This window comes from Acomys minous, assembly GCF_964271855.1.
Source record: "Acomys minous genome assembly, chromosome: 11".
NCBI classification, from domain to species: Eukaryota; Metazoa; Chordata; class Mammalia; order Rodentia; family Muridae; genus Acomys; species Acomys minous.
Window position 1 is genome coordinate 88,650,635 of NC_140492.1, and position 9,546 is coordinate 88,660,180.

The 9,546-nt window shown below is 36.9% G+C and overlaps 1 pseudogene across 1 annotated transcript; it reads right to left on the reverse strand.

Annotated features, from left to right (window-relative positions):
* Positions 1 to 3,042: 3,042 nt before the first annotated feature.
* On the reverse strand, positions 3,043 to 4,145 carry LOC311608617 (rRNA 2'-O-methyltransferase fibrillarin-like; annotated as a pseudogene). The gene has a single exon. The product of its transcript is annotated as an rRNA 2'-O-methyltransferase fibrillarin-like (transcript).
* Positions 4,146 to 9,546: the final 5,401 nt, after the last annotated feature.

Consider the following 9,546-nt stretch of genomic DNA (forward strand, 5'->3'; position numbering starts at 1 on the left):
TCTTGGATGGCTAACCAGAAATTTTGGAATTTGCAGAAAATTTGGGCAGGAGTTCCTGACTTAGTGTGAAAAAGCACATGTGAAATAAAATAAACATGCACGGAGACTTACAAAAGTTGAGTTCCTATACCGTCTAGCCAATATCATGTTGATAAATTTGATAATTTGTCTTCCACAACCTGTTATGTTGATTAACATAGTAAGTGAAATACTTTAATCTTGCCATATGCACATAAAGAGAGGCAATGACTTTATTAGGATAGATGCGTTAAAAAAAGATGACAAGGACTTTCAAAAGTGAAAGCAAGTATTCAGAATACTTAGATTCCTAACATTTCAACAGGTCTACCTTGTATCATTTTAAATCCATAAAGAAGAAAAAGTGTGTGTATGTGTGTGTGTATCTGCTTGTGTGTTAGGTAGAAAACTTTTTTAAAAGAACCGTATTTCCTCTACCTATAACAGAAAACTGGGAAACACCCTGGGTCAAACACCAAAATAACATAGTCTAAACACAGTTCTTTATAATAGTCCTTAATTCCTGATTTACTTAACTGGTAACCCAGCAAGTCAGAAAACATCATCTTTTACAGGGTTGCAGTTGCATATTAAACATTAAAAAATGTACTTATATTATATTTAGATTGAAGGAATGTTACTATAAAATGTTATGTATTGCCTTCTTATATACAGTTCACAAGCAATTTTGTTCAGAACCAAAAATCTGTATTTATTGATAGTTAATATAAACCCCATTGTCACTTTTGCTACTTTTGATCTATAGCAATGCATTCATAAAGAACCATTGCCTAAAATAATTTAATTCTATGGGCACAAAAACATTGGAACATTCTCATTATTTTCTGGAAAACAGCACCTATGTTTTATTCTTGCTACTGAGAGTTTACTAGGCTTGGAGTCAAATACTGACATTATGCCAGATATCATAATTAGAGAATCTTTTTATTTCATAAATATCTGAATTAAATCATTGGCATATGTTACACAGTTTAATTTCTATAATTAGATCTATTAATTAATTAATAGTTTGGAAATTTTACATGTTTAATTAATCTGGATATTATAGATAAAAATAGTATTGTAAATGTTTCACTCTATTCATGTAGCACATGGCATTTGTCTTAGAAATATATGTACTGTATCTATGATCATACAATGCTTATTGTACACAAATATGTACTATACATGTTTTGTACATATAAGTGCAACTATGTGTGCATAAAATTATTGTATATACAACTAAATTAATGTATGGCACCAAAATAATCATGGCTTATTGACTGTATGCTAAGCCATTTTATGCTCAAATGAAATCTACTATGACTGTAAGAATAAAATCAATGCAATTAAATGTTACCTATAAAATGTCAGAGAAAATTATGTTAATGGAATACAGAAAACAACAAGAAAACCATTTTTACTGATTTAAATATAGTGGTTATCTCGGCCCAAATCTAAATATAGATTACTAATTTTCTGTTCATTTTGGTCTTTGAAAAATAAAAGGAAATGCAAAACTTATGGATTGTAGAAGGTCTGGAAATGGCTATTTAGTCTATGCTGGCCTCAATTCCAGGATCTTTTTCCCCTCACTTTCCTAGTTTTGATAACAACACATGGTTTATTTTGGGATCTTCACAGTTTTTGAAATAGAGAATTCATCTATTAAATAAAACGGGTGTTAAAAACTCTCAAGATTATCAGAATTTTCTGAATTGTCTCTCAGTGTAGATAACTCAATTTATGGAAGATTTGTTGGATTGAACACTGAAGTCGATAAATTAGTGAGAAACTCTTGAGCTTAAATAATGAAAACTGCAATGAAAAAAAGTGAAATAACGTTTAAAAATATTCCATTGTATTGAAAATGTTTTTTCCCTCAAATATTATTATAAACGTGATAAATTAGTTGTACAGATGTTGTTTTCAGTCATATTGCATTGCTATCAGTTTGTAGAGATCAGCCTTCAGTCTTGACAAGTGCCTGGATTGTTTTGGCCAAAAACTCAATTAGATATAACCCATTTGCCACTACAGAAAACTTCATTTGGTTACAGGAGATGTCCAGATGTGACTTTATCTCATCTATTACTTAGCAATTTCATTTAGATAACCTTCATATATATAATATATATTATATATATATATATATACATATTATATATACGTATATGGATGGATGGATTTCAGGAAGATTCTACCATATTACATTTCTATATTATACCTCAAATGACCCTAAAATTACCTCTCTCTTCCAATGTTATCTCATTTGCCCCCTCTTCCTTCCCCCGCTGCAGATGATCCCCTGTTCTTGACCTCCACATCTATATATCACAACTGTTCTACTGCCATTGTCTAGACAAAATGTCTGTATAGTCCCCTTTTCTATACCTCACCACAGGTTTTGGGATTGTAGAGGGTGATGGTTGACATAACAGATAGCATTGACATATAAGTTGAATACATAGAATATTTGTCTTTTGGGGTCAAGGTTAACTCACTTTGGATGATTCTTTTTTCTAGTTCCATCCATTTACTGGAGATTTTCAAATTTCAATTTTTAACAGGTATTTAATTTTTCACTATGTACTTACACCACAATTTCTTTATTTCTCTGTTGAGGGACAACTGAATTTTTTTCTCAATTCATGGCTATTATAAACAAAGCAATAATGATTTTATTATTTAAAATTGTTTTTGAAATTCTGTTGTGTTTCTATCTTCTTTTGTATTTTCATATAAAGCTGAAAAATTTCCTTTCAAGATCTGTAAAAAAAAGAAATATGTTGGAATTTTGATGCAATATGTTACAATAGCCATTTACTATATAATTAATACTCTAACAATTATGTATGTATATTGACTTAGATATAGATAAATAGGAGAGAGGGGGGGAAGGAGAAAGAGAGAGATAGAAAGTAGATGGATTTACTACAGATACATGGGAAGTATTTCTATCTTTTATATCAATTTCTTTCTTCAATGTTTTTTTTTTGTTTTTGTTTTTGTTTTTGTTTTTTGACAGATGAGTCTTTTAATAAAAAAACAAAAACCACACGTGCAACAGTAGCAACACACATTTCCCCCCAATTCTAGACAGCTCCGAGGTTCAATTCTTCACCTTGGGAGGTGGCCGGTACACGCCCACCACTACCGCGTGGTCGCGCTCGTAGGGCTCCAGCGTGAGCTGCTCCTGCGGCTTCATGTTCTCCTGCTTCATCTTCTTCACCTCGGATGCGAATACGACCTCCGCCGACGCCGTGGAGTCGATGCAGTTGGCCTTAATGGAAATCACAAAGTGTCCTCCATTCCGCAGGAAGGTGTGGGCATTCAGGGCCACAATCTGTGTTTGGTCTGGTTGGGCTACGTCGGCAAGATCACATCTACCATTGCGATAAGCATGCGGTATTTGTGTGGGTGCCGAGCATCTTCAATCACCGGGATAATGTTGGTCCTCTTCTTGGTCAAGTTGATGAGGTCACGGCCAGAGCGGTGGGAGAACTCAACTGCATAGACGAGGCCGTCCGGGCCGACAATATCCGAGACTTGGGAGAAGGTGGTGACCGAGGCGGCACCCAGGTAGAGCACCTTGGCCCCCCGGGCCTGATGTGGATCTGGTCCACGCCGCCAAGGAGTGCTGCCGCCAGCTTGGAGCGGAAGGGGTTCCAGGCTCGGTACTCAATTTTCTCATCTCCCTCTGAAATGGAGACTCTCTTCTCTCCATACACAGATTCTCCGGGGACCAGGTTCTTTGTGACAAGGGCATCCTCCTTTCCTCGACAGATAAAGACGCCTTCCTGCCGATGTGGCTCTACCATCACATTCTTCCCTGACTGGTTTCCTCTTTTGCCTCCCCGGCCACCACCTCGACCCCGGCCGCCCCCAGACTGGAAGCCTCCACCTCGTCCACCTCCTCGGCCCCTGAAGCCACCACCTCCGCCCCGACCCCGACCTCCGCTGAAGCCTCCTCGTCCACCGCCGAAACCTCCGCGGCCTCCTCCTCAACCGCCTCTGTCACCAAAGCCGCCTCTGCCACCAAAGCCACCCCCTGGGGGCCTGAAATCTGGCTTCATCACTGCGTCCCCGGTAGCGCGGCTCCGCCAACCCCGAACCCTCCTCCCCGCCAACCTCCACGAGTCTCAAGGCTTTCGCACGTGGAAAGGAGCGCGTGCGCGCGCAATGTTTTAAAGTTTTTATTATGCAAGTCTTTCACATATTTGGTTAGTTACACTAAGATATTATATATTATTTAAAGTTATAATGAAAGATTCTGTTTGCCTAATTGCTTTCTTAGTCCATTCTTCACCTGTATAAAGGAAGGCTACTAATTTCCTGAGTTGATTTCATATTCAGTTACTTTGATCAAAGTGTTGATAAAAAAGCTGTAAGGAATTCCCAGTAGAATTCCTGTGGTCACTCAATTATGTATACTCTCATATCAGCAACAAAAAGATAGTTTTACTTCTTTTCCAATATGTATCCTTTTGATATCCTTCAGTTGTTTCATTGCTCTAGATAAAACTTCAAACACTACATTGAATATGTATGAAAAGTATGGACAACCTTGTCTTATTCTTGATTTTAGTAGAATTTCTGTGAGCTTCTCTCCATGTTAATTGGTTGTGGCTATGGACTTTCTATAAACTGCTTTTATTATGTTAAAATATGACACTTATATTCATAAACTCTTCAAGATTTTTATTATAATAGACTTTTATTGAAAGAGTTTTGTCAAAGTCCCTTTCTGAATATTACTAATTTGATTTTCAAATGATCTTGTCTCTCATTTTTTAAATTATTTTTTTAATTTTACTCTATAAATTTATTCAGATTACATCTCAATTGCTATCCCATCACTTATATCCTCCCATTCCTCCCTCCCTCCCGCTTTCACCCAATTCCCCTCCCCAAGGTCTATGACCAAGGGAGACCTCCTCCCCGACACTATGATCATAGGCTATTAAGTCTCATCTTGATAGCCTGCTTATTCTTTCTCTGAGTGCCACGATGCCTCCCCTCAAAGGGGAAGCAGTCAAATATGGAGTATCAAAGTTCATGTCAGAGTCAGTTCCAGCTATCCACATAACTGTGGAGAATGTCCTGTCCATTGACTAGATCAGAAAAGGGGTTCAGTGTTTATTGCTTGTATTGTCCTTGGTTAGTGCAGTAGTTTGAACAGACCCCCCAGGCACCAGATCCACTCATCATGATGTTCTTGTAGGATTCTTGGACACTATGGATCCTTCTATTTTCCCATTCTCCTATATTTCTCCTACCTAGAGTCCCAATAGGATGTCCTCACATATATCCCAATATCCTGGTAAGTGAAGACTGTCATGGGACATGCCTTTGGGGCTAGCTAGTGTCCAATTATTAGTGAGTATGTAACACATGAGTCTTTCTGCTTCTTGGTTACCTCACTCAGTATGATAATCTCTAGTTCCATCCATTTGTGCACAAATTTCAGGATTTCCTTGTTTTTAATAGCCAAGTAGTATTCCATAGTGTAAATGTACCACAGTTTCTTTATCCATTCTTCATCTGTGGGACATTTAGGGTGTTTACAGGTTCTGGTTATTATGAATAAGGCTTCTATGAACACGGTTGAGCATATATCCTTGCTGTTTGGTGAAGCATCGTATAGGTATATTCCAAGGAGTAAAATAGCTGCATCTTGAGGAAACCCTATTCCCAGTTTTCTGAGAAAGCACCAGATAGATTTCCAAAGTGGTTTTACAAGTTTGCATTCCCACCAGCACTGAAGGAGTGCTGCTCTTCCTCCACATCCTCATCAGCATGTGATGTCACTTGAGTTTTTGATCTTAGCCATTCTAATGGGTGTAAGATGGAATCTTAGAGTTGTTTTGATTTGCATTTCTGTGATGACTAAAGACATTGAGCATTTCTTTAGGTATTTCTCAGCTATTCGATATTCCTCTGTTGAGAATTCTGTTTAGTTCTGAGTCCCATTTCTTAATTGGGTTATTTCATTTGGTGATGTTTAATTTTTTGAGTTCTTTATATAATTTGGATATTAGACCTTTGTCAGATGTAGGGTTGGTGAAGACTTTTTCCTAGTCTGTAGGCTGTCGCTTTGTTCTGTTGACAATGTCTTCTGTCTTCAGAAGCTTCTCAGCCTCATGAGGTCCCATTTATTAACTGTTGACCTTAAGTCCTGGGCTGTTGGTGTTCTGTTCAAGAAGTTATCTCCTGTGCCAATGTGTTCCAGGTTCTTCCCCACTTTTTATTCTAAATTTTTCAATTTATTCACTTTACTTCATGATTGTAGGCCCCTCTTGTCTCCTCAAGTTCCCATGCTCCCCTATATCCTAGTCCTCAAAGAAGGCGAGCCCTCCTCCCCTGTCATCTGGCCCCAGCCTATCAAGTCTCATCTGGACTGCTTGCCCTGTCTTCCTCCTCTGTAGCCTGGCAAGGCTGTCCTCCCAGAGGGAAATGATCAGCTATTGGGCAGAGTCCATGTCAGAGGTAGCCTCTACTCCCCATTTTATGGGTCCCACATAGAGAATGTGCTGCCTATCAACTACATCTAAGCAGGGAATCTAGGTCCTCACCATGAATGGTCCTTGGTTGGTGCATCTGTGTTTGCAGCACCTTCCCCATGCTTGCCTCCAGTCCAGTTTGTTGGTTCCATTGGTCACCTCGTGGAGTTCCTGCCCATTCCAGGTCCTTGTATCCCACAACATTTCAGTGAGTCTCTCTGTACTCTGCCTCAAAGTTAGACTGTGAGCCTCAGCATCTGCTTCAATCTCCAGCTAGGTGGAGTCTTCCGAGGACCTCTATAGTAGGCTCCTGTTCCTTCTTTTCAACTGAGCCTGATATCTTCTCTATTTGCCCTTCTGTTTGAGAATTAAGCATCCTTGTCTAGTCCTTATTTAGTTTTTTTAGTTGTTGTATTGTAGTGGAGTTATCTGGTATTTTGACTCTAATATCTGCTTCTACACATGGTGAGTATGTGCCATGAGTGTCTCTCTGGGTCTGGGATACCCTACTCAGTAGGACCATTTTTATATGGTAGATTGCGTTTATATATTTATACCTATTGAACCACCTTGTATTCTTGGATGAAGATTACTTGATAATGGGGGATGATTTTTCTGATGTGATCATAGATTCTGTTTGCAAATATTTATTGCAAATTTTCGAATATATGTTCATAAGAAAGTTGGTCTGTAAATCTCTTTCTTTGTTGGTTCTCAAGGTGGTTTGGGAATTATGGCAACTATAGCTCATAAAACCAATTGAGCAATATTCCTTCTGTTCCTATTTTGTAGAATAATCTGAAAAGTATTGGGGTTAACTCTTCTTTGAAATTCTGGCAAAATTCGCATTAAAACCATCTGGCTTTGACCTACTTTTGGTTCATAGACATTTAATTAGTGTTTCTATCTTATTAGGCCTTATAGAAATGTTTATATTTCTTATAGGATCTTGATTTAACTTTATACATGGAGGGAATTACCTATTTCTTTTTTTTTTCCAATTTGGTGGAATAGAAGTTTTTAAAGCATGTCCTTATGATATTTCTGCATTTCCTGAGTGTCTGCTGTTGTGGCTACTGTTTTTGCCTCCAGTTATATTAATATGAATATTGCTTCTCTGACTTCTAGTTAATTTAGATAGGGATTGCCAATATTTCTTATTTTCACAGAGAAGCAATTTTGTTTCATTGATTCTTTGTCTTGTTCTTTGGATTTTTGTTCAAATTTATTGATTTCAGCCCTATGTTTAATTTTATTTTGATTTATATGCTTTATTTTTCATAATATTTTTCTCACATTGTTCTAGAGCATTCAGGTATCCTATTAATTTAATAGCATGAGATTTTTTCTTTTAAAAACATTATGTAGGCACTTAGTGCTATGAGCTTGTCTCTTTGAACTGCTTTCATGTATTTCATAAGCTTGGGCATGTTGTTATTCAATTTCAATTCTAGAAAATTTTAATGTATTTTTAATTTTTTTACCAAGTTTTTCATTCAGTAGTGAGTAATTCAGTATCCATGAGTTTGTGAGCTTTGTGTTGTTTCTATTGTTGTTGATATTCATTTTAGTCCATGATGCTCAGATTAGATACAGGGTGTTATTCCAGTTTTCTTGTATATCTTGATATGTACTTTATATCCATGTGTGTGGTCAATTTTGGTGGAAGTTCCATGGGCTAGTGAAAAGTTATCTTCTTTTGTATTTGGATAAAATATTCTGTAATATTTCTTATGGTCATTTTGTTTACAATATCATTTAGTTTCAGCATTTCTCTGCTTGGTTTTTGTTTGGATACCTGTCTTGGCAAAAGAGGGTTACTTTTCACCCACTATTAATGTCTAAGGGTCAATATGTGATCTAAGATGTAACTGAAATAATTTGAAATCATAATTTTGATATCTCTCTGTTCTATTGATTCAATTATCAGGGCAGCACATTCAATGATCATGGTGAAATTCCTCTCACGTTGTTACCTTATATGAAGGGATACTACTTAAAGAATTAAAATCCACATAGTAATCTTTATTACACCGTCACAAAATTAGTGCTTCATCCAGTTCCTGTGATTTCATCTTAGTTCTGTAACATGGTAGACAAAAGTCATTGCATCCTGGTTGAAAGTGAAACTTGTTATGACATGTCGCCAATTTGTCACTGTTTTTGTTTGACGGAGTGCTTCTTGCAAAGGTAGATTTAAAACTGTCCCAATTACTAATAATTGCCAGAGCACATGTTTATTGGCCACTGTATATATATTTTTAAAGGTCATAAGTATTGAAATATAGATGGGGAGAAACTGATGAGATTACTCCACAGTTATGAGCATTCAGGTTGCAGAGAACTCAAGTTCAATTCCTATCAACTACATGAGAGCTCACAGCCATCAGGAGCTCCAGCTCTGCAAAATCTAAGGCTCTCTTCTGGCTTCTATAGGGACCAGGATTCCTTGATTAACATGTATAATACACAGACAAACATAAAATAAAATATATTTTAAAGCATTAAAAAGCTTATTCGTAGACTCAATAATTGTACTCCAATCTTTAGTATATAATACATTTGTACCGGAAAGATTTCCTTAAAATTAATTATATTTCTGATACAATCATACTCAGTTTAGTAATATTTTTTTAAAAGTCGTATGCTGTTCAAAGGAGAACTGAAAGGAAAAGAAAGAATCCGATAAAATTATTTCTTTTTTTCTGAAAGGAAAGGACAAACAATACACCACTCTTTGGCCTTAAGTAAATGTGGCAGAGAAGATGTTAGGTTGGCTTTAATTGGTAACTTGCCAGATTCTTGAAGCACCTGAGATAAGAGTCTCAAGGAGGAATTTTCTAAATTGAGTGGGCTGTGGGACTGTCCTTCATGGGTTGCTGGGTTTAAGTTAAAATATATTTGAAGACTTGGCCTACTGTGAATGACGTCAAGTCCTAGGTTTTGGACTGACTAAAAGTGAAGACTATGACCTGAATTCGAAGCATATATTTATTTACTCTCTCTCCACTCTTTTTTTTTTTTC